The following is a 26722-nucleotide window of genomic DNA, read 5'->3' on the forward strand; positions in this document are numbered from 1 at the left end:
TGATTACGAGGATGCAGGTCGAAGCTCCGACGTGAGCACAGGTATTCCTCGATGTCGGAAGGCCTTTCGCCGTTTCGCGGACACGGTGCGTTGACCGCAAATCCTCGAAGACCAACTTGACGATATCTGCAAAACCGGTAAAGATGGCCAGCCTCTCCACAGTAGAAGCACAGGGGCCTACGTTCCGCATCTCGCCATACATCGCTTTTCCGAGGTCTTGTCTCTGTCGGAAGAGGTGCGCTGCGAGTTGCCTCTACGATATGGCGCGGGCTACGTGTTGTCGGTGCGTAAGTACCAAGTGTCTCGATAGGCGCCCAGTAGACAGCAGGCCGCCTGAGCATCTCAGAATAAGTTACCGCACGTCGTGTCAGTGGTGCATCCCTTTGAGGCTCCCGTATGGCCTGCCAAATTTCTTCTCGGACAACATCCGCAATAGACAGTTCCGGTGAAGCGGGTGGCTGCAGCTTGCGTAGTTCCTCCCTGACAACTGACCGGACGAGCTCCCGCAGAGTGTCAAGATTATCGACAACGTTTGCCGAGAAGACCCCTGCAGATGTACAGGCTACGTCACTTTTTTTTGACTCACTCAGTGGCGTTGCTGTAGGATTTAGCAAGGCCATTCCAAATGAGATATGCATATGTATGAACAGGGAGAGAAAAAAGGTCTCGCATGGAAGCACATTTAATGCAAGTAGAAAAAATTCAGCATGCTATCAAAAAGAACACCAAGATCACTGATCTCATGAACCTTACATGACGACACAGTATTCACAGCGTATGCAATTGAAACGTTGGACGTTTTGCGAGATATAACAACGATAATAATAATAATAATAATAATAATAATAATAATAATAATAATAATAATAATAATAATAATAATAATAATAATAATAATAATAATAATAATAATAATAATAATAATAATAATAATAATAATATTATTGCACTCATATCATTCTGACATGGCCCAAAATATCTGGCCACATTGAAGGAAATGCTAGTGTCCGGGTGCCCATGAATCTCTATACGCGAGTGTGTAATTGCGCACTTTGGTCGGTATGTACCGGCATACATAATTCATAGGTAAATGCACCACAGTGTTGGTGTTGAAATGATATGTTTGCAAGCAGTTTTAGTTATTACGTACCTGCACTGCAAGGGGCTGTTTACGTAATGTAGACTTTGGCTTAGACATCACACCAGCCCACAAAAAATGTGTCAAACTTATTGTATTCGCAAGGAAATGTTCAAGCTAATCCTGATGATGACACGTGTGCATTAGTGACCTCGAGCAAGTAATGACACACCTACACAAAATAGAGGTTTTGTGAATTCTGCAGCCTACGTTAAATGTTGCTATAAACCTTCAGGGTTCATTAAATGTGTATCACGTGCGGGTCAGTTGCACCTTTCTTAACGTATTTGTGTATGACGTGAGATTTATTTGACGCTTGCAAACATTACACCAAATAATTGTTTACTAGTGCAGTCATAAAATTTTCGATAAATTTAATATGTGCACAGCCATGAACATTATATGTAGCCAAAGGAAATGCAAGGTGTACCTTTGCAATGAATTAGTACAACTTCCATTTTAAATTTATTCATAATAGTGCCTGCAAGTTGCATTCACGTAAGTTCTTTTTTTGCTTTTGAAGATACTCCCTTAAAGATTGCACTGCGCATGCAGTTATGGTAAATGGCCGCTGAAAGCAATCGCAGATGGGGGGGGGGGTCAACAGGGTTAACTAAAATCTTGTTATAGGAAGGGAGCATATAGCCATCAACACCTTGAAATAATCAGCAATTTGGTCCACTTATGTGGAAGGTAAAATGCATTGAAAATACCATTTCTTACTGCCACTCCAAGCAATGCAATAATGTGAACATTATAGGTTGCATGCATTTCGTTTTTTCGTAATACTATATAAGATTGCTCTATAACAATAGCAAAGTTCGGGAGCTTCAATACGTTTTGTGATCTGGCACGATTCCTTCCTTGTAAAACATGTCTGCTCTCGTATACACAATTAATGGCGTATTAATTGTAACTTATTGTTTCAAATCTAAATGTTGTGGAAAATTTACAAGTTAGATTACACGAATGCATGCATAGTTGCATCTATCACGTACACAAAGCTGACCTGAAATTTTTTTTTCATGGTATAAACAACATATATAATACTCTTGTTGTTGTAGAAAATAAGCAAGTCACCTTTGTGCACAAATTGTTTATTATTACAATCTGCATAAAAGTGCGTGAACATGGTGCTAAATATATACGTGGTTCACCCCATACAAGGGAGCACTTCTACATATAAAGATCCACTTGATATGTTATATATGGTGCGGCCGTGCCTTATAAGGCTGGATTTGACTCTTAAATGGGCCAAACGCGTCATATATAGCTGTATATAACCCCATACATGAACCGACTCCGCCAAATATACATCCATATATGGGAAATAGAAGCCACATATGCTGACATATATGCTTATATGTGGCCACATATGATGACATACATGTTTAAATGAGGCCACATATAACCTATATAAGTGCCATATATGGAATTTTCGTAAAGGTGGCTATTCACACATTCTGGGGGCTAGTTTAGCTGCTAAATGTCACGCTGATGAACAGCATACAATAAAAGAGATTTACTGCGGAAGGGACTCACAAAACTACCGCGTGAAATTGAGCGATGCCTCGTGGACCCAGAAATGCACCAAACTTAACAAGCTCTGAGAGCAAGTAGCCTAGATTCTCCCTCACCCCTCCCCCACCCTCTGGCACTCGGCCAAACACTGAGGCAATCAACCATTTAGCCATGTGCCCGATGAACCATTAAGCAAATATATAGTTATGACATATAAAAATTACGATTGTTTGAAAAGATATTATATTGAGCGATTAGTTTTGATAATTTGTCTCCTCACCTAGTGGCGCTTCAAATGTCGGCGGGTGTTAAGGCCTGAGAACTCAAGTTTTCGACACTTCTCGTTTCAAGTTTTGTGACCCATGTAATTTGCCCACGGTCAACCATTGTTCAACTTAGAGGAATATGGCGAAAACTATTTGTAGGGTTATGCACATAGTCGTACCATTGCAGGCAGTTCGTTTCGAAGAAATGAACATATCTGGTCCAAAGGGTGTGCCAATGTCACTCGACCCATGTAATTTGCCCATAGTCAACCATTGTTCAACTTAGAGGAATGCGGCGAAAACTATTTGTAGGGTTATGCACATAGTCGTACCATTGCGGGCAGTTCGTTTCGAAGAAATGGACATATCTGGTCCAAAGTGGGTGCCAATTTCACTCGAACCCTTTAGCTGACAGTAGAGTTTACGTGCCTGATAAACTCACAACCAGTTCTGTGGCCATGGGGAGTAGGGGGAGGGGAGGGGGTTCTACAAAACTTCCTAATCTTCAAGTAGGTTTGTTATTATCCACGCTACAGTTGACTTTTAAATATATTACACCAGTTCGCCTAATGTCGTATACTCTGAGTACTTTCATCAAAATGTGGTGCATGCTTTCCTCAAAAAGAATAAGGCCTTGATCAGGGTGGTTCCAGCACCTCTCAAAGCCCCTCCCATCAAGAAGGGGGTTCCTATAATAATGACCTACGATATTAGCTGGCGGCGCGCCTTCGATGTGGCCGTATTTACGGCCGTTCCATTTAGCGCGTAAACCAGCGGAGAAGTGCAACTTCGTCGTCTCCTAAAGGCGGGAGGTGGCAATTTTTCCCCATGAGTCAAGCGGCCCTCGTCTGCCTAGCGCAGCGTGAGATTTCAGTCACAAGATACACCGTGCTGGAATGTGGTTACCTATTCGAGACCCTTCATAATCACGCAGCAACTTGCAACTACTCCTTGCTGTAGCTACAAAGATGTTCTAGTACATTATTAAAAAGTTACTTTTCGCAACTGGTGGTCGTTGAAAAGACAGTTGGGGAAACAGACGCTGCTAGCGCAGCATATTACGTCTAGTTTGCATGCAATCTCACGGAACGGCGTTTGCCAAATTGTCGCGCCTGTGCTTTATTTAATGATTTCCACGCAACTACAAAACAGTATATCTCTTCAGCTCAAACACCAGAATTACTAGCAACTGCTACCGCGCTTGAAGACATAGCTTTGTCTTTCGCACTTCAAGTGAAATTCTCACGGCGGAGATGCCCCGCTATATAAGCTAACTCTTCCCAAGTATGCGTGCATAACACAGACAGACTGCTTTTTATTGCTTGCCCTTTTTTCTGGTTGGCCAGAGTTTCGTGTGCATATATTTAGGTGCACGTGGAAGAACCCCACCTCATATCGCCCCTCTTTCTTTCTTTTTGCTTCTAGGTTTCTTTCGTTTGTGTGGCGTCATTTACATATAGGGGAGAGCTAAAGCATCATAGAAATACGTTTTCGCACAAATGAAAGAACTCCGGGTTGTAATAAATTGAAGAGCCCTCGGTTGTATTATTTATTTTGTGTGTCATCGCAATTTGATGCACGCCTCATGCTTTAGGTTTTTGTTTTTGCGGCAGGTGAATATGCTGTAAATCAAGGCTCTAGCTCTCTTGTCTTTCTAGATGAAGTGTCACGTGTCCTCAAAAAAACTTGTCGGCCCCCTCTGGCTCTTCCCAGCAGTGTCTTTGGTGCATCAAAGCTCTTGCCATCTTGTCCAGCACCTCAACTAAAGAGGTTACAATGTTTACCTCAATTCCATACATAATGTCAAGAAGCTTATACATTGCAGGCTGTGTAGCACAGCTGTACCTATAGAACACTGTAATAAGGTCGTCTCATGCTTTCCTTTGTCCAATAAATAATGGCAAAGTAAAGGCCAGAGGCCGATGATACACAGGGAAATTGATGGACCTACTTGATATCAATAAGAAACATAATTTCATGTATAAAACATGCATACAATAGAAGAATGAAAATAGGCCACTGCGCGAATGCAACGAAAATTTCCTTCCTCTTCTTTCAACAATGCACGACAACACAGATAATGAAATTATGAATTGCAGTGAAATGGGTGGCAGGGGTGGTTTGTCAAGCAAAAAAAAACCAGACAGAATAGACACGACTTCTGTATGGTTTGTAGGAAAAGAAAATTGGCAGATACCGCATACAGTGGGAGTCGATGATATGGGAAGCACGAAGGAGGAAGGGGAATAAGTCACTTTAAAATCAGCACAACGTTACAAGGCGGACATAAATTATGCCGTACATGACTTCCACCTCATGATTATCATGTTTGGACGTATCAGTTACCTTCGTCGTCTATTTATGTCAGGTGATATCAAATTTGGTATATTTGAAGCTAGCCTAACGGCCGTGAGCAGGCTATGAGCGCCATATGTAGTCATGTTTGACATGACACGCATATTACGATTATCATGTTTGGACGTGTCATTAACCTTCGTCGTCCATTCACGTCGCGTAACACCTAGTGTGGTATATGTGGTGCTCGCGAAACGACCGCGAGCGCACCATGAGCGTGGCGTGTAGTCCGGACTTACATGACATATCCTTGTCATGATTTCCACGTTAGGGTATGTCACTTGTGTTCGCCGTGCAGTCTTGTCATGCCATACCAGTATCCACAACAGCAGCAAGACCATGAAATGTAAATCATGACATTCAACGCATATATGTCATTATTTCCATGTTATGACTCGTCACTTACGCCAGACATACAGACATGTTATGTCATACCAGTTTTGGTATCGATACCATTATCGCAACGTCCAGGAGAGCTAAGTCGTAGGCGGAGAGATAGATAGACAGATAGATAGATAGATAGATAGATAGATAGATAGACAGATAGATAGATAGATAGATAGATAGATAGATAGATAGATAGATAGATAGATATATGGATAGCCTCAAAGTCGCCGATGTTTGCTGAAAATGCTTCGCATTCAAAAGGAAGAAAAAAAGGAAGAAAGAAAGAAAAAAGAAAGAAGGAACACCTACAGGAACATGCTCGGCGACCTATCAGTGTTCATATACATTTCGTGCGTGCTTTTTTCTACAAACCATCTCCCAGAGAAAATCACCAGCGCGTAGCAAAACGTAACGCATGGTATCAGCAAATAGTCTTGTGGTTGTGCCTCTCCCCGCAGTCCTGAGTATTCGGGATAATCGAAGAGGCAATAGCACAATCGCACCATTAAGCATAATTTCGCCTTCAGACAGCCCATGCGTGCTGCAATTTCGTTACGTGTCGCTCAGGGGCTGCGATTACCAAGCTTTCACCCTCCATGCGTGTACGCGTCGAGAAAGCGAGTCAAGGGGGGCGCGCGCCGCATTGTGGCGGCGGGAGTAGTTAGCTGGCTTTCTTCATGGTCTCCGACATAGCAGGCGCACGGCGTGTTTCTCTCCGGCCTCCCTGCCAAAACCAACGAGTATCGCCTCGCGCGCCCCGCTACGCGAGAGGGCGCATTGAGTGAGGGTTCCGTAAAACTTCTAAAACTTCGCAAAGTATCTGCGTACGTGGTTATTCACGCGCCTCCTATCTTTTCCCTTCCTCGACATTTTCGAGGCCGGCGCCACCTCTGTATTGGACAGATGTCATCAAGTGGGACCACTCGCAGTGTTCCTTTGTTTACAATCACTCGCGACTGCCATCTTTGTCCTGGAAGTGCTGACTTATTGGAGCGCGACGCATCTGCTTGGGCAATTCGAACTTGTCCTTCCGTGCACTCTGTGCTGTTAAATACTTTTCTTATAAGAATAACGTTGCTGTTGCCGTGAAAAGTTTTAGCGCCTTCTGCTGCCAGAACAAGTCTAGTGGTGGCCGAAAGGTCTTAATGATACCACCCGTTAAGCGCAATGAGTTGTGACGAGAGATATGGTTACGTAGAATCGAAGATGAAAACTTGAGGCCCACATTTTCAAGTACACTTCACGAAGTAAGTTGCGTGTCTCTCATTATGAGTAGGGTTTGATGTTTTCTCAATTCAATGCATGCTCTAACACCGTATAAGAGTCACAGGTGAAGTGATTGATGTCACGATCTCTCACTCAGGTTTCATTAACGCGTCTGCGGAAGCTGTTTTATTTTGTCAACAATAGATGCTTATGAGTTCTGCTTTCCGTTATGCGCCGACTGGTTCGCGGTTTGCGGTACTGATTCGTGCGCTTATATTGTACGCATAAACACGCTCAAAATTGTGACTGTGCAACTTCAGAGATTTCGCGTTGCTCTTTTGAAAAAACAAAACTGGAGTACAGAAACTCTCATCAGGATTGGTACTCTCCTTTGGTTTTTGTTGCGTGCTCGTATATTTTAGAGCAAATTTCTCTCTGTCGCTCTTTTATGCCCACCGATCAGCTGGAGGACTCGCGATGCAAAGGCATGCAGCTATGCAAAGCGTGCATGCCTTCGAGTCATTGGGTGCGTGCATTGTATTGCAACCTTACACATACGTGCCATTTTGCGTGATAGTTTATTTGCTATTTCGTGTGAAGGTTTATATCCGATAGTGGAGCTCTCACGAAGTAATCGTGTATGGTCGCATGCTAGTTCATTCATACGCTAGCTCATTCTTTCAGCGATATAGTTCGTGTGTGAGGTACGTACGCAGGGCCGATTTCCGAAATATGATTGGTGCATCTAGCCACTACACCAAACAATCACAGGTGTTCGAGTGTATAAGTTGTTCACCCTCCGACACATTATAAAGGCTTTAAACGCCTCAAGAAACGGTAAAGTAAACCGTCGACGACATCACCGTCCAGCGTCGACAGCGTAAATGCGAGTTGTAGCTTTCACTGCATGACAGTCACATTGAACGCTCTACGCCCATATTGTGTACCCTATATACGGCGAAGCTTGCACCACTCATGCGCTAAGAAAAGACATCACAGCCACGGTGAATACTCTATGCACATATTGTGCATCCTATATACGGCGAAGCTTGCACCGCCCACGCGCTGAGTAACGAAAGACCGTCGCACCGTCCCATCAGGCACTATCGCGCAAGCTAACAGAAAGGTAAGCCATAGAATCCGCACTTAAACGACTGGGCGACAAAATTTACAGTGTAAAACTTACTCGCAGACGCCCTAAATGGTGAGACAAAAAAAATGCGGCTCTCACCAACGAATACATTTTTACGGTTAAATTCATACATACTAAATGGTGGCGCACACAAAGTTAACATCCGGTCACTGCGACGCCGAGTGACTTGATCGAGGCCTGATCACAGCCCCACCACGCTGGTCTAGTGGCTGAGGTACTCGGCTGCTGACGCGCAGGTCGCGGGTTCAAATCCCGGCTGCAGCGGCTGCATTTCCGATTCAGATGGAAATGCTGCATGCCCACGTGCGCAGCTTTGGGCGCAGGTTAAAAAAAAACCTTAGGAGGTCGAAATTTCCGGAGCCCTCCACTCTGGCGCCTCTCATAACAGGGTGGTTTTGGGATGTTAAACCCCACATATCATATCAGGCTTGATCCCAAGTACGCATTGCGCATGGCACTAAACATAGCTGATACGGCCTAACACGACACTTGTTAAGATAATTTTAGGATGAGTAAGACGGCTGGCATGAATGTTCTCAGTGCGCTGCCTGCCGAGCAAACACTCTTTTCGCGAAAGAGCGTCTGCTACGCAGGAGCAATGCAGGTGGTGCCACGTTCGAAAGGCTAGTGCGTAGGAGAGGAGATAAAGGAGAAACGTAAGCGGAGGAGGCAAGTGTCGCTACTTTGCGAAGTTCTAGGATTTTAGCACAGAAGAAGGAAAGGTAGGAGAGGGCATGTCCAGCCGGCGCGCTACGTGAAAAGTGTGGAGGAAATGACATCATGGCGGCCATATTCACCGGGCACAATGGTGGTGTTGCTATGGTTACGTGTTGCGCAGTGGAGCTGGTCTAGCAGTGAGCGGCCGTGGCTGGCGGTGGCATGTGTGCCTCCCAAGGTCTCTTGCTGAGCCGTGGCGTACAATATCCGTGCTCTGCGCCGTGTTATGGTTACGCAGTGTTCTCCTTGCAGTTACTGTACTCTTAGCAACGTTTACAAATCATTTTGTCCATCACGGTGTTCCAAGAGAGCGTAAAACGAGCCCCACCTTGCTGGTATAGTGGCTAAGGTACTCGGCTGCTGACCCGCAGGTCGCGGGATCGAATCCTGGCTGCGGCGGCTGCATTTCCGATGGAGGCGGAAATATTGTAGGCACGTGGGCTCTGATATGGGTCCACGTAAAAAACCCCAGGTGGTAGAAATTTACAGAACCCTCCACTACGGCGTACCTCATAATAATATTGTGTTTTTAGGACCCTCACTGCCCTCATTGGTCTGGTGAAGGTTCTGCCAAAGTCAGTGTGCGTATCCATATACGCCGATGATATTTGCCTCTGGAGTGCTGCAGTTACTCGCCCTCAGGTGCGTGCACGAATACAGCGGGCAACAACCTTCACAACAGCCTACCTTCAGAAACAAGGCCTAACTATATCAACTGTGAAGTGCGCGTTGATGGCGTTTACACGCAAACCAATGACGCCATACCCTGTTTACATCAATGGGCAGAGTGTCAAATATGCATAGACACATCGTTTCCTGGGCATAATAATCGACAGAAGTCTTTCGTGGAGCCCGCATTGTGCGTACTTGAAGAAGAGACTGCTATCTATTATGCATATAATGAAATTCATGTGCGGGAAAGCATGGGGAACTTCTGTGGCCTCCATGCTACAGCTGTACAAGGCCCTATTTCTGGGTCTTTTGCGCTACAGCTTGCCGGTACTCACTAACACTTGCAAATCCAATACTCATTCATTGGAGAGTTTGCAGGGTCAGGCACTGCGTATCTGCCTCGGACTGCCCCTATGCGCTTCTACTTATGCCACAATCATGCTTGCCAAAGACCATCCGGTCAGGACATATAGAGTTGTGGATTGCCTCAGAGTGTTGTAGGCCCGTGTGCTCAGATCTCGGTGCCCGTTAAAGAACCCCAGGTGGTCGGAATTTCCGGAGCCCTCCACTACGGCGTCTCTCATATTCATATGGTGATTTTGGGACGTTTAACTCCACGTATCAATCTGTGCGTAGAACTAGTGCATATCCATGTGTCATGCGGCAGATGAAGCGTATGAAGCAATTAGTGTTCAGTGAAATGGCGTTGGTTACCATGACGAAGCGCAACGATGACGAAAGCCTTGCAGGTCAGTGATGGTTGGGCAGTGTTCCTGCTTGTGACAACGGACGACGCTGTTGAGCCCAGCAAGACGCAACGAGGACCATGTGCACATACGTATTTTGTGTTGTGTGTGTAGAATAACAACTTGCGTGTGCGTATTAAAACACCTTTTCTGTTGTGCTGCGTATACTCTCCCCCAGCATTGCATGTAATCTCAACGTAACAGCAACCGCGTTCAAATGTCACTTGCACCGTGCTCGAAGTCACCATGGTCGCAGAATGCTGACGCCAGTGAGTTTCACGCGGAACACGGACACAGTGACCGGACGCCGCGTCGGCCGCGTGGCGGAATGCAACCGTAGAAGAAGGCGCACGACTGATCGTGCTGTCTGTACAGTTGCTGAATTAATGACGTGAGAACAATTGCCGTTGTCAGTGCATCTAGCGCGCGTTCTCTTGTACTTGATTCGTTGTCGGTGAGATATTACTCGCTGTTAATACTCGGACGAATTGATTTCATCGAAGGTGTCGCGCTTGCCCAGAGTGTTGAGCCCCGTTCCATTCGTTTCGGATCAACACGACACGTACGCTGCGCAGCTCACGTGCTTTCCGAGCCGGAGAGAGAGTCGTTCCTTCTGCTTTACACTCGGATGTAATCAAGAGAGGAGAATTTGACCAGTCAATATGGTCGACTTCCGGCTTCATCGCGGCTTGACAACGAGTGACGTCAGGGCCTCTCCTACCTTTCCTTCCTCCATGGGTTTTAGGGTTCCGTAGGATTCCTCGATGCACGCGTTCCACTCCGCCGCTTTGGAGGGTGGAGACAACCATGTCGTCTGCTACGGAACCAGTCATTACGATGCCTTCTCCGCAAGCCGCCTATAGCACAATGGCCAGCCAACGAGTGCTGCGTGGCTGCATACAGATTTTTTTGCGTCAATAAGTGTGGTACTCATGCAGCATGAGAGAACTACGGTTTTCGCATCGGGAATGTAAAGTTCCTAGAGTTATAATATCTAGTCTTCATTTTTAAAGCGACATTACAGTATCTAGAGTTGCTCGCAGCAGAAAAATACTGTAGATGCCAGCCACGTTCACACCTTTATATAGCGTTTTTTTGGACCAGCCGGAAACTATGTATATAGGTTGAATATATGAAACGCACGCATTTACGTCACATGACGTTTCGATGCGTCTGTTTGTTGTGTGCTTTCCACAAAAGTTTTAAACGTACTTTGCCGTTTGCGAGCTGCCTGAAAAAAAAGAATAAAAAATACGTATTGTCGTGAGAAAAGAGAGAAATCACAGCATATCCACGGAGTGAATGATGATGGGTGGGCGAAGCGTTCATCCGTGCTTCCGTCCATGCGTCCGTCTATCCAGCGTATCCGCGGAGCACAGCATAGCACGCACGGACGAACACTTCAACCCACTCATCATCATAGATGATGAAGAGTGGGGTGAAGCGTACGTCCGTTCATCCTTCCGTCCGTCCGTTCGCTCTTGCTTCCGTCCGTCCGTGAATCGTTCTGTCTCTCTGTCCGTCCGTCTGTCACTTACACTAGCAACGCACGCTGAGTGAGTGATACAGTTAGGTAGTCACGAACCGGTCACAAACATGAATGGACTAACCCACGGTTTTAGAAGCTTCGCCTGTAAAAATTCGATTGCGTACCATATTTTCATATATTGTTTTTGAATTATTCATTAGCTACCTTATTCACAGACCACAGCTTGCAACGCACAGCATATTGTATTTTGTTTTCATCTCTTTTACCTTTCTGCAAAGAGTAGATTTGCAAAACGTTGTAGAAAACATATCATACTACTTTTCATCTACACGTGGCTTTTATGGCATAAAATCGTAGCTCGCACGCAGAAATGGACTGTCAAACCAGGTTTAGTGTTTTTATAGAAATGTATTGTAAAATAGCAATTTTTATAAAGCGCTCATTGATATCGTTAAAATGAAGCAACCACGCGGCTTTGCCACAATGAGCAAGCAAAGTGCATATATTATACGGTGATTTCGAATGTCACAGCTTCATTTGGACGATAGATTTATTATAGTTCAAAAGAAGCGCTATAACTCACTGCAAGTTAACCGCAGCACATGTCTTGCTTTCACTTTCACTGGTTCTCGTTGTTTCGAGCTGGCGCAAGTGAATGCGCAGCTTTACTCGTGCATGTTGAACTCGTGGATGTTGAACTGCTTAAACTAATAGAAAATAGTCCTTAGAAGTTTTGGGAAGGAATTAACCCTCACAGTGCTCACACAATAAGTCTTACGGACGATCTCGATGCAGTTTTGTCCGATGCTGAATGTTTTCGTTAATTTAATTGCAATTTTTCATCTGTTTATACCGTAAAAACAGATACGCCTTTTCCTTATTTAGTCCCCTCTGGCCTCAGTGAATCAAAAATGCCACTTCTTGTTTTTTCTGTCCGCGGTATAGCTTCTCAAATTGAAAACATCAAACTCTCCTCGTGTGCAGGCATTGATGAAATCACGTCAAAGTTCCTTGAAAACACTCAATGTATCTCTGCTGCCTCTCTATGTTTGTTATTTTCGCAGTCTCTTGCTACTGCCACCTTACACGAGGATTAAAAAGTGCGAAAGGTCCTTTCAATCTACAAAGCTGGTAACAAAAACTCTGCACCTAACTACCGACTCATTTCATTAACCAGTGTACCTTGCAAGATCATGGAACACGTCATATACTCTCACATCATCAACTGTCTAGACTCGTTCCGGTTCTTTAACCCTTCACAGAATGGTTTCCGCAGAGGTCTATCATGCGGAACCCAACTAGCCATCTTCCTTCATGATTTACACACTAACCTTGACCTCAACGTCTAGACTGACGCCATCTTTTTAGATTATGCCAAAGCTTTTGACAAAATAGATTAATACTAAACTTGGTCAATTAAACATAGATCCCAATATTCACGAATGGATAAAGGCTTTTCTAACAAAGCGCTCTCAAACCGTTCTTAATAGCACGACATCTTGCCCGCTCCCAGTAACTTCAGGGGACCACAAGGATCCGTCCTTGCACCCCTTCTGTTCTTAATTGACAATAATCATTTGCCTTCAACAGTTTCAGCTAATGTCAGAATGTTCGCAGACGACTGCGTCAACTATTGAACTCTAAATAATCTTCTCGGCCAACATGCTTTATAGACTAATCTTAACCACGTAATAGACTGGTGCCAGCAATGGTTAATGACTCTGAATCCCAGTAAATGTAAATCTGTACCTTTCTCTCGATATTCTGCTCCCACTTATTTCCCGTATTCAATTTCTGGTGTTCTCATCGGTCCGTTAACTCGTTTAAATATTTGGGGGTGACCTTATGCAATGATCTATCTTGGCGCACTCATATTACAAATATAGCAGCATCTGCCAATAAAACACTAGGATTCCCGAAAAGCAACCGTCATCATGCCCCCATGCACGTAAAACTACCAGCCTTCAAATCATTCATTAGACGGAAACTGGAGTACGCATCCGCTATCTGGAGCCCACACCAGTCGTACCTCGCATCTGCCCTCGAAGCAGTCCGAAACCGTGCTGATAGATTTATTCATTCCACTCATGATTACGGAGCTAGCGTATCATCGAAAGTGGAATCCGGTTTGTCTAATCTCTGTCTTCTTCGTCGTATTGTCACGCTATCATTATTCCACAAATTTTATTACAGTGAGCTCTGTCATCCACTTTACATCGTTCACCTTACGCGCATACCTCATCGCCACGGCCACGAACTGCGAGTGTCACGCCCACATGCACGCACCCTCACATTTTCCTGTTCATTTTTCCTCCGAGCAGCAACAGATTGGAATGGCTTTTCCCACACCATTGCAACCATTACTAATTCACCAAACGTCTTGGACAATGTAACAAATTTTTTACCGAGTGAATTCGCCTGGATACACTGTATATCCACCCATTTTGTAATACCCCATTGAGGGATCTTTAAGAAAATAAAGTGATGTGATGTGATAACTTGATATCAACTTTTTTTTCAGAGAACGTATGTGTTGCTGGCATGCCTGCACACCGCCCTTCGTCCTTTTGAATAAATATTCAGTTACAGCTACAAGAGGGGACTTCAGAGTGAACAGGTTGCCTATGCAGGATGTGGTTACTTTAAAGTTCTTTTCACAAGATATGAGCATGGTCACAACCTCATCGCTCGGATAACACAAGTTCTCATCATCCTGCACATATTCCCTCAGTGTAGTTGAATACGCGTGTCATTGACTCGCTAAGCCATTCATTCCAGGCCTGCACTGCCCACAGTCCCTTTTTTTTCAAGATTCTTTACACAAGAAATCCACCTATGTGGGGCTAAATGCTGCACTCTAATGAAGTCAACGCTTCAATGAAAAGAGCTTCCCCATCACAAATGTCCTCCTCAGCATCTCCACGACACACTATTTTCTTTTGGGAAATCATGTCGACCAGGAACTGTCAGTCATCATTTTGATAACTAGAGTTCTCCGGCTTGTGCGAAAACTGGCTGCAGCATACAAACTTTAAAGCGTATATCATGTCGTAGGCGTTAGGAAAGGGCGCACAGGCGCACGGACAAACGGACAGACGCACAAACGAACGCAGAGACGGATGTATGGACAGACACAAAGACGCACGAATGGACGCAAGGACGGATGGACAGACAAACGGACGGACGCAAGAACGAACGCACAGACGCACGGACGGACAGATGGAAGGGCTGACGGATGCTTCGCCCCACACATCATCATTCACTCCGTAGATATGCTGTGACACCGTTTTTATTGACATGCAATGCAATGCAACTGGCTACTACGATTACGACGACACGGGACGTACGACCCATGGCGTAAGGGGCGTCGCCCCTAAAAGAAATAGTTAGAGGCGGTGGCAGCAACAAGCGCACAACGTAGGCGCAACGTAGGCGCACATCTTCGCGCCATTACAGCCTGTGTACAAAAAGCGATTAAGAACAACGCATTTTGTGTAATTCGAAATGACGGAGTTAAATACGCATGTACACAGCATGCAAATGAACGTTTATTGCACCAGGTGCACTGGAGGTCGCAATTAAGCCCAATCGGAATGAAATTTCTGAAGAGTAATTGGTGCCCTTCTGCAGCTGGCGTAAGAGTGTCAATCACATCAGACTTTATTGTGATAGAAAGAGCCCGTATGAGAGCGCTTGATAGTATTACTCTCGAAATGCTGGAATGGCAAAACTTACGCTGCACAAACACGGACGGTCCGTAGGTCGCCACTTCTCGGGCTTGATCTTTACAATCCACAAGAGTCGCCTTTTCGGATTTTTCGAAAATCTGAACATCCCGTAGCCATTTTGCGAGTGGTTTATGCACTGTGGCATGCAAAACCCAGGCATTTTCCCCGAGAAAGCGCCGCGCACGTGTCTCACTCAACCAGCTGCGACGAGACGGGGGAGATGAATGGCGGTCGCCAATCGAAAGGCGGCACTCAAGCCTTCAAAGAATGGCTCCACCTTTCAAGGGGGCGCATGAATCGTGGAACCCTAGGGTTCTGGTGGTGGCTGAGACCATGACACACAGCAGAGCGCAAGAGTTTCCAGCGTGCACATAGTTTTTTTTTCGCACACGAGCAAGAATTGCCGTCATGATCATCAGGCTGAACTGAAGGAAAGTATTTTTTTTGTTACTGCAATTATTGTGGCCCAATTTGCAAGGAAAAGCATGAGAACTGCTGCATTTGTCTTATAGGTAATTGTTAGGAGGTTGCAATGCACCTATGGCAGTATTACTTTTTTGGGGGAAAACTGGACTAATTATTGTCATTGAATCGAACTGCTCTCCTATCCTGACTCATAATTTTCCTGCTATATTGCGAACAGTTATTTCTGAGGTAGTCAAGCGAAGCACAGTTACGCCCTAGATTACTCAGTGTCCTGGTCATGCCACTGAAATAAGGTTTGTGCGAAGTAATTTTGCCGGTATACTGTATAAGGCTTCAATTAGCCGGCGTACTTTCACTCCCCATGTCTTTCACAGTGACAGTGCCATCGTCTCCTTTTTCATCATATGAATTTTGATTATGCTTTGGTAGCAAAAGGTAATAACAGTGTCGTGCTCACCTAATATACTCTCGACTGCATGCACAGCAAAGGGTCTCACATGCAGCACAATGTCTTTCTATTGAAACCTAAGTATTCGCCGAGGTATGCCACTAAAGAAAAAAAGTGCAAATGGTCACCGCGTGATACCGCAGTGTTTCATACCAGGCGCATCAAACTTTGAACATGTGTTGCGTACTTGTGTTGCGAACATGTGTTGCGAACATGTGTTGCGAACATGTGTTGCGTACTTGAACATCAAATATTTTGATGTTCGTTCTTACATTTCCAAACGTATTCACTCAACACTGTAAAATGCACAGTGCGCATGGGCGACCATAAGTGACCAAAACGTGCTTGTAACCAACCCGTTGTCGTCGCTGAACCAGGGCCGTTCAGTCTACACTCTAAGTCAGAGACCGGATAACAAACGGCACATAGGCGGCGCGCTCCTGCGCGCTGACTAAAATCCTGTCTATAGGGAGCCCTGCAATAAAAAAAATACCCGTAACATCCGCGTGGCATGGACGTCACGCAAACAGCCGGTAAGAACAGCCACAAGCATGAGCACGGAAAAAAAAGAGAAGAAAACGAACGCCCCCCACCCCTGCCGTCACCACGCCAGCTGGGCGCCCGGCGCCCGCGTCACGTTCCCCGTCGCCTGCAAGCCGTGGCATTTGTGCGTCGCCCTTTCGTCCCACTGTCTTGTGATCGTCGTTTTTCTACAAGGTGGCCTGAGATGGAAACATCTTCCAGTGCTATATGGCACATTTTATCCAATATATCATACATCTCTCTGCATTTGGGCATACACTGCGATATGCAGTCCCATTGTTACTCGTTTTACTTCAATAAAAGATTACAAACACCTTTCCGTTCATCAGTTGTCGAGGTATGACACGGTGTCATGCACTAAATAAAAGAGTACTAGTGCATGCGTGACAGATTTCTAAACACTGGCCTATGTATGTTGATGCTCTTGTTCTACCAAACAAGTTGAACTGATGATTTTAGGAAAGCATGGCAAAAACAGAAACAAACCAAAGGCCGCGAGGCAGAAAATGATTAAAATTGAAAATCTATTGGTCGACCTTTGATTAGTGGGTGCGTAATTTGATGATGAACATCAAGTACAGAAGTCAGAAGTCAGGTGCAGAAGTCAGCAGGAGAGCCCCGCCACGGTGGTCTAGTGGCTAAGGTACTCGGCTGCTGACCCGCAAGTCACGGGCTCGAATCCCCGCTGCGACGGCTGCATTTCCGATGAAGGCGGAAATGTTGTAGGCCCGCGTGCTCAGATTTGGGTACACGTTAAAGAACCACAGGGGGTCGAAATTTCAGGAGCCCTTCATTACGGTGCCTCTAACAACCATATGGTGGTTTGTGGACGTTAAACCCCACATATAAATGAATCAATCCAAGTCAACAGGAAAGCGTATGTCACCGACATTTGCTCACTCTTTTGAATATTAGGTACAGTTTTGATATTCCAGCATGGATTTGTAACAGTAAAGCACGACCAAGACAACCAGTGTACCGCGTGGAGATAATGTATTAGCTATAAAAATCCCCATTTTCTCAAAAGCAGCTGCTAGCAGTAAGAATAAATATTTCGAGGTTCGTTCTACACAATTTCTTGACCGCAGCTGCTCGCCGACGTTCGCGAAAGAGATGTTCAGAGGCATTATTTACTTGGAGGGAGACCGACCTGTCCGTCGCTAATTTGTGTACATCATACTTGACTTTGGTATGCGTTTCAGCATTCACTCGAACAGCGATGTGATACTGAATAAAGGTAAGAGAAGACACAATCCATAAATAAGATCAGTTAAAGACTGAAAATGAGTAAAAAGCATTCTTTAGTGCGAAATAATGTGGATAAATTCTTCTTGCAAAAATAAGTAATCGTCGAAATGCTAAAAAGGCGCTGATGCCCCAGCGTGCCGCTCGCAGCAGTTCATGCGTACGAAATGCAAATGTTAGAGTGCGCACACTAAAATACCCATGCAAAGTTTACGTGCGAAAGCGCATTGTCTTCAAACAGCTGAGAATAGGCTTCTGTCCCTGACACGCGCGTACCTCCCAACACAAATCAGCCCGATTTCTCACAGCTCGCGCACGTGCGAGAAACATAAGCAGGTTTTGAACGACGAACACAGCCTCGTCCACAAATTTCGGTGAGCGTAACACCCACAGTTGACGGGAAAGCACTGAAACGACGCACAAACACACGTTAATCGTTCTTGCGGAACAGCACACCATGAAACGAAGTCGGAGCCGTAAGCGCTCACCGTGGTTGTCTTGAATTCATGAAGCCCTACAAACTACTCGCTGATCAAATACATACACATGGCACAAAAACAGTTCAAGCTTCCGAAGACGGTTTGCGAAAACCCACTTGGTAGATGTATACCTCCGCAAAAAGACTCGCCGTCATGCGGCGGTGCTGTGGTACAATGGGTAAGTCAATGATAGATTACGCACTGATGTCACATAGAATGTGTGATAAGCTCAGGGGAATGCACATAGATGAAGGTCGCTCCAGAGGTCTGGGTAGTGATCACAAACGTATCAAGCTAAGTTTAGGAAGATCAGTGAAAGTTGGAAGGAGACAAGATGAGCAACTACAGCAAAATTTTCATTCGAAAAGGCAAATAGAAATTGTTACTAAACAAATTGAGAAGTGATCACTGAGGATAATAAAACAGTGTGGACATACACAAATCTAATTAGACTGTGTGGGCTAGAGCTTGCTAAGGCACGTGACAAGTCACCCCGGAAAAGAATACACTGGCACCACAAAGAAGACAGCTGGCACCACAACAGCTGCTGCGCCAGCTGTTGCGGTGCCAGTGCCACAACCTACTAGTGTGCAACCAACCTCATCTGGCCCTGTGCAGTCTCAGCCTGTGGCGGTGCAGACTGCTGCCACGCAAGCAACAGGGCGGCCGCAGCGAGAACGACGACCTTCTGCATGGGTGAATGACTATGTGTTGAAGTAGTGTGGCTGTACATGCTGTGTATAAGTGTTCTTTATATGTTCTAACCCCTACTAACAACATTAACCTCTTTAAATAAGAAAGGGATTATGTTGTAATGTGATTTTAGTTTCAGTTTCGTTCTGCTCTTTGCACCCGAGAGGGGGCGTTGTGTATGCGTCTCTGTCCTGTATATATGTAGGTGCCCTAAGTAATAAAGCATCTTCGAGTCTTTGTTTCGGACTGTTCATGGTCGCTCTGCAGACACTACAGACACAAACCCAAGAGTTGGTGGGATGAGGAAGTTAGGAGAGCCATAGCAAAACGTTAGGAAGCTTCCAGGGAACACGGACGTGCTAAGCAGCGGGGTGAACCGACAAATGGTGTTGAAAGAAAATGGGACATCCTTCTAAGCTCTAGAAGGGAAGCATCCCTCCTGATCAATGAAAAGATTAGAAGAAAGGGCGCTCAGTGGCTGGCAGAAGTACATAAAAAGGACAGAAAGGCAGCTGCGAAATTTTGGAACCATCTAAACTCCACTGAGACGAGCCTAGGGCAGGGGTTTATAACTGCAGCTCAAGGGGCTAGGCTAGAAGGGGACGAAGCTATTGAATGTATAAGAACAAGGGTGACAGAAACATTTCAACAAAAAAGGGCCTTATGCACCACAATAGACAAGGATGGATAGAGTGGCGCAATGGCTTCATTTTCACAACGAGAGTGGGAAAGGGCTGAGAAGAGGGTTCCAAGTAGTACTTTAATGGGCCCACATGGCATTCCAATTATGCTGATAAAGACATTGGGTCCGAAGTCTAAACAGACTTTGAGAGAGGCAGTGAGCAGAACTATAATCGATGGTGAAACCCCCAATGGATGGAAACTTAGCCGGATGAGCCTGATCTCTAAAGGAAAGGGGGACAAAGCTGACATAAACAACTACCGTCCTATAACAGTGACATCAGTGGTCTACAGGCTGGCGATGCAGATTATAAAGAAAAGACTGCAGGCAAGGATAGAGGATGAGGGGGTTCTGGGGGAACCGCAGAATGGGTTTCGGAAGCACAGGACGTTGGAAGACAATCTATTCTCACTGACGCAGTGCATCGAAATAGCAGAAAAGGAACTCAGGCTTCTGTGGCTAGCATTTTTAGATATCAAGAAGCGCACGATAGCGTGGTTGAAGAGGAATTGTGGGGAATACTGGACACACCAGGTGTACAAGATGGAGTCACTAATCTTTGAAAGGAAATCTATAAAAGTAACAAGGTAGTTAGAAAGTTGCAAAAACAGGTATCCAAGCCCACATAGGTGAAACAAGGGCTTAGGCAGGGGTGTCCGCTGTCACCCTTGTTATTCATGATGTACCTACAAGGATTAGAAACCAAGTTAGAGGGAAGTAGACTTGGCTTCAACCTCTCTTTCGTCAAACAAGGAAAACTCATTGATCAGGCACCACCAACATTAATGTACGCAGATGATATAGTGCTAATGGCCGACAACAAGGAAGATTTGCAGAGATTGATGGACATCTGCGGTAATGAGAAAGATAGGTTAGATTTCAGATTCAGTAAGGAAAAATCAGTAGTCATGATTTTCAATAATAATGAAGGTAGTGCGCTTAGGATACAGGAGGTCATGCTAGAGATAACAGATAAATACAAATATCTGCACTTGTCTGTCTCTTCTCTTGTGTTCCGTTGCTTCGCGCTTCCAATTATTCCATTATAAATTTGTACATACTAGCCCGTCTGTCAACCCTACTACTAAATATCTGGGCGTATGGATAAGCAATGGGACCGAGTACCTAAAGGAACAGGAAATATACGTAACTACTAAAGGTAACAGGAATGCAGCAGTGATGAAAAATAGGGCACTGTGGAATTACAATTGGTATGATGTTGTGAGAGGAATATGGAAAGGGGTCATGGTTCCTGGGCTGACGTTCGGCGCTTGTGCATGAGATAAGAAGTTCAAGCAAGATTAGAAATTAAGCAACGTGGAATAGGTAGGCTTGCTTTAGGAGCTCACGGGAATACACCAAATCAGGGAGTACAAGGTGATATGAGATGGACATCATTTGAGGGCACGGAAGCTAGCAGCAAGATAAAATTTGAGAAGCGATTGAAGAAAATGGGGAAGGAGCGTTGGGCTAGGAAGGTTTTCAGCTACTTGTACATGAAGAATGTCGATACAAAATGGGGAAAGCGAACCAGGAAATTGACTGGTAAATACTTAGAAAACGGCAGGTTTCAAATAAAAAAGAACTATCGGTTAAGAAGAAAGTGAAGGAAACGAAGACTGGCATGTGAAGAATTGGCATGATTGAGAAGTCCGCACTAGAAATCTATCAAACGTTTAAGCAGGAAATTGCCAAGGAAAGGATCTATGATAATACTCGGGGTAATTCTCTACTGTTTGAGGCCAGGGCGGGAGTATTGTGAACCAAGACATATCGGGCCAAATACGAAGGGTAGACACGGTATGCAGTGCATGTGGAGCAGAGGAGGAAACTGCCGAACACTTGATAATGTTCTGCAAAGGGCTTCACCCTATAGTTCAGGATGATGGAGCAGAGTTTTTCAAAGCACTGGCGTTTAGGGACAGGTAGGGCAAATAGACATTAGGCGATTAAAATAACTAGAAGAAGGTGATCTGATTGGTGGCTAATGTCAAGGCACGAGTGACAATAAACCCTTCACTGCAAAGTACCAGTCCACATCTTGACTATTTAAAGAAAAAAGATAAACCTAGTGGTTAGTTCACTAAGTATTACGGCTAGCTGGCGTTAGCCGCCACCTGATCTAAAGAGTACAGCCACGTCCGTCCGTCCGTCCGTCCGTCCGTTCATCCATCCGTCCATCCGTCCATCCATCCATCCATCCATCCATCCATCCATCCATCCATCCATCCATCCATCCATCCATCCATCCATCCATCCATCCATCCATCCATCCATCCATCCATCCATCCATCCATCCATCCATCCATCTGCTTCACGTGCATGAGGTCCAGAGTTCGATTCCAGGGCTGTGTTTTGCACGTTAATCCCGCATATATAGGTGAAGATGATACTAATGGTTTTCTAATTACCTGTAGTCGTAATATCCGCCGCATTTTCCACAAGAAACTGCTCTGAAAAGCGTAAAACAATACTTGTTTTCCGCCAGCGCATTAGGGCCGGGCTGTCTATGGAAAGTCACGCCTAACCAAAGAGAAAAAAATCTTGCGAGAAAAAGTTTGACCTAAAATCCCGGCTAATCTTTGTCCCAGCTATTCTGAAGGCCACTTCAACTCGGGCCGGTTTCTCTGAAACGCGGCTACGGAGCCGCCTAGAAGCGGCGATAATTTGACTAGATTTCCTGCCTTCGGACGTGTAGTCTAGCGAGGATTTGACTAAGAGTGTAGGCATATTCAAGATTCATGGCGACCACCTGAATACTCCTCCCAGCATCCTGCCTGTGCGGCTCGACAGCAGGATTCTTAAAACGAGGTTACAATGAAAAGCAGCACTAGTTTCATGAAAGGAAAGCAAAAGTAACCCTTTTAGTTTAGCGTAACCCGTGAGCGTAGAACGTGGCACTCAGACTTCGCATGTTGAGCAGACTGTCATTTGTATTGCGATAGGAAATATATGGACGCTGTCGGCTCGATTTCGCCGCCGGCATCGATGTCATGCACCGTATATGCGTACGTATGTACATATATGGAAACGCGAAAAAGAAAAAAAAATCCAGAAAAATGACTCCGGCCATAGCCTCCTTTATTTTCTGTGCCCGCGCAGTCAGTCCGCCGGGCCCGTTCGGCCGCCTCCCGCATCCTCCTCTCTTTTTGCGTCTGCTGTCCGCCAGGGGCGCTCGCATCCCAGAATCGAGGATGAGCATGATCTATAAAGGAAAGGGGGACAAAGCTGACATAAACAACTACCGTCCAATAACAGTGACATCAGTGGTCTACAGGCTGGCGATGCAGATTATAAAGGAAAGACTGCAGGCGTGGATAGAGGATGAGGGGGTGCTGGGGGAACTGCAGAATGGGTTTCGGAAACACAGGAGGTTGGAAGACAATCTGTTCTCACTGACGCAGTGCATCGAAATAGCAGAAAAAGAACGCAGGCCCCTGTGGCTAGCATTTTTGGATATCAAGGGAGCGTACGATAGCGTGGTTCAAGAGGAATTGTGGGGAATACTGGACACACTAGGCGTGGAACATGTAGTCACTAATCTTTTAAAGGGTGTCTATAAAGGTAAAAAGGTAGTTATAAAGTGGGAAAAACAGGTATCCAAGCCTGAGAGGTAAAACGGGGGCTTAGGCAGGGGTGCCCCCTGTCACCCTTATTATTCATGATGTACCTACAAGGATTAGAGGCAAAATTAGAGGGAAGTGGACTGGGCTTCAACCTCTCTTTAGTCAAACAAGGAAAACTTATTGATCAGGCACTACCAGCATTAATGTACGCAGATGATATAGTGCTAATGGCCAACAACAAGGAAGATTTGCAGAGATTGATGGACATCTGCGGTAATGAGGGAGATAGGTTAGATTTTAGATTCAGTAGGGAAAAATCAGCAGTCATGATTTTCAATGACAACGAAGGTAGTGAGCTTAGAATACAGGAGGTCACGCTAGAGATAACAGATAAATACAAATATCTGGCCGTATGGATAAGCAATGGGACCGAGTATCTGAGGGAACACGAAATATACGTGACGACTAAAGGTAACAGGAATGCAGCAGTCATGAAAAATAGGGCACTGTGGAATTACAATAGGTATGATGTTGTGAGAGGAATATGGAAAGGGGTCATGGTTCCTGGGCTGACGTTCAGCAATGCGGTCTTGTGCATGAGTTCAGAAGTTCAAGCAAGATTAGAAATTAAGCAACGTGGAATAGGTAGGCTTGCTTTAGGAGCTCACGGGAATACACCAAATCAGGGAGTACAAGGTGATATGGGATGGACATCATTTGAGGGCAGGGAAGCTAGCAGCAAGATAAAATTTGAGAAGCGATTGAGAGAAATGGGGGAAGAGCGTTGGGCTAGGAAGGTTTTCAGCTACTTGTACATGAAGAATGTCGATACAAAATGGAGGAAGCGAACCAGGAAGTTGACTGGTAAATACTTAGAAAACAGCAGGTGGCCAAACCAAAAAGAACTATCGGTTAAGAAAAAAGTGAAGGAAACGGAGACTGACATGTGGAGAATGGGCATGATTAAGAAGTCCGCACTAGAGATCTATCGAACTTTTAAGGAAGAAATTGCCAAGGAAAGGATCTATGATAATACTCGGGGTAGTTCTCTACTGTTTGAGGCCAGGACGGGAGTACTGTGAACCAAGACATATCGGGCCAAATACGAAGGAGTCGACACAGTATGCAGTGCGTGTGGAGAGGAAGAAGAAACTGCCGAACACTTGATAATGTTCTGTAAAGGGCTTCACCCTATAGTTCAGGATGATGGCGCAGAGTTTTTCAAAGCACTGGGATTTAGGGACAGCGAGGGCAAAATAGACTTTAAGCGGGTAGACTTAACTAGAAGGAGGTTATCTGATTGGTGGCTAAAGTCAAGGCACGAGTTAAAATTAAACCCCTCACTGCGAAGTACGAATCCTCAACTTCATTATTTAAAGGAAAAAAAAAGATAAATGTAATGGTTAGTTCACTAAGTATTACGGCTAGGTGGCGTTAGCCGCCGCCCGATCTAAAGGGTACAGCCACATCCATCCATCCATCCATCCATCCGAGTCGGCGCATTCAGCCGCGGCGACGCATCTCCAGGAAACCTTTGTTCGTGTCGCATACGTTTGCAACACCAATTATTTATGACCAAAACGGTACGTAGTACTTTCAGCAAGTATAATTGTAACTGTTGCTTCATTGTGTTGTGTGAGCAGATGACACGCGGCATTAACTGAGTGCGTATAAACAAACAACGTCGTTTGTACCCCGCGTTTGCACGGCCGTTGTCAAGCGCGGCTATCATTTTTCGCGCTTCTTTCTGGCAATACTTTTCCGCGCACCTATCTTCGCAGCGTACTACTTTCAGCAAGTATGATATTTAACTGTTGCTTCATTGTGTTGCGTGAACAGATGACACGCGGCAATAAGTGAGTGCGTGTAAACGAACAACGTCGTTTGCACCTCGTGTTTGCAGGGCCGGTTTCATGCTTTGCTATCATTTTTCGCGCTTCTTTCTCGTGAGGCTTTTCCGCGCACCTATCAGCGAATTTCGCTAAGTAATCAGGAATGTTAGTTTACGGTTTGTCTCGTTTCTGTCTCGTGCAGCGGCCTACGCACACAAGTCTCCGTGGTTCATTCGGCTGTGATGACCCGCGTCAGGTGTGATGGCGTACTGTTGCGTGCCCGGTTGCAAGTCTTCAAGCAAAAAGAAGGAAGTAGGAATTTCATTCCACGAAATTCCAAGCGACGAGGAGTTGCGGCAAAAGTGGATAAAAGTCATTTCACGAGACAATTGGACGCCGAACACCACTTCCTGCTACTCAACCGTGTGCAGTCGTCATTTCGCTGCTTCTGATTTTAAGCAAGGATGTAAAACACGAAGGCTTATGAAAGGTGTGGTGCCTAGCGTATTCGAAGAATATCCGCGCTACTTGCAGCCTTCGACAAAAGCCCCGAGAAGTGACGCGGCGATCAGAAAAAAAAAATTGTGATTGCTGAATTTGTGATTGCTGCTTGTTAACAGTGTCAACGAGGGTACTAAAGCTCGTCAGACTGTGTGCGTGTGAGGAACGTTTCGATCGACGCCCTCTTGTTCGTTTCCGCAGGTTGCGAATGAATTAATACGCAATAAACAAGTTCCTCTACTGTTTCCTTGAAGGTATGGTGTTCTGTTCAATGTGCTATCTTGCGTACTTATTCTTTCTCTCTTGCATATGTTCTCTCCTAAATATTTAAGTGGCACACGGGAGTGGTATCACACTTTTGTTTTTTAAGCTTGCCGCGCTTACAAACGCGCAACGAAGGACCCACCCGTCAGTGCCGGCGGTAGCACCGGAGTCAGTGAACAGGCTCTGCCGGTTCTGGGAAGGCAGCGCCGCCTGGTGGTGATTGCGGGAACTCAGCCTGACGGTCGGCTCCCTTTGATCCCGGCGGCAAAGCGCAGGCTCAGAAAATAAAGGAGGCTATGCTCCGGCGGAACATGCACATGTGACCTCCGCGCCTTGAATGCGAGGCGTAAACCACTGAGCCACCGAGGGGTACCTCTTCGAAAGTTCAAAAGGCGAGCTATTTATATCTACCACTTACCGCTGTTGGCGAGCATCTAGGGAGGGGGGGCATCGTGTTTGCAGCATTCTCAGCAAAATGGCGCAACAAGCACGCGGCGGCTCTCATCTCTCAACGTACTTTGGCCCCCAGAGAGGAGGGGCGCAAACGATCTCTCGCGCGCTCTTATCTCCCGGTGGGGAGAATCATAAGTCCTGGCTTGCGTGGGGCTTGCACTGGAACAATTATGTTGTAGTTACGGGGCGCACAAAGGTCACTGCAATCGTTG

General features: G+C 45.5%; 1 protein-coding gene across 1 annotated transcript in view; it reads right to left on the reverse strand.

Annotated features, from left to right (window-relative positions):
* The window catches only part of LOC119181513 (putative peptidoglycan muropeptide transporter SLC46), a 335450-nt gene that overhangs the window by 48568 nt on the left and 260160 nt on the right, over positions 1-26722 (reverse strand). The gene's annotated exons all lie outside the window — the stretch shown is intronic.

The sequence above is a fragment of the Rhipicephalus microplus genome, unplaced genomic scaffold, assembly GCF_043290135.1.
Source record: "Rhipicephalus microplus isolate Deutch F79 unplaced genomic scaffold, USDA_Rmic scaffold_14, whole genome shotgun sequence".
In the NCBI taxonomy this organism is placed as follows: domain Eukaryota; kingdom Metazoa; phylum Arthropoda; class Arachnida; order Ixodida; family Ixodidae; genus Rhipicephalus; species Rhipicephalus microplus.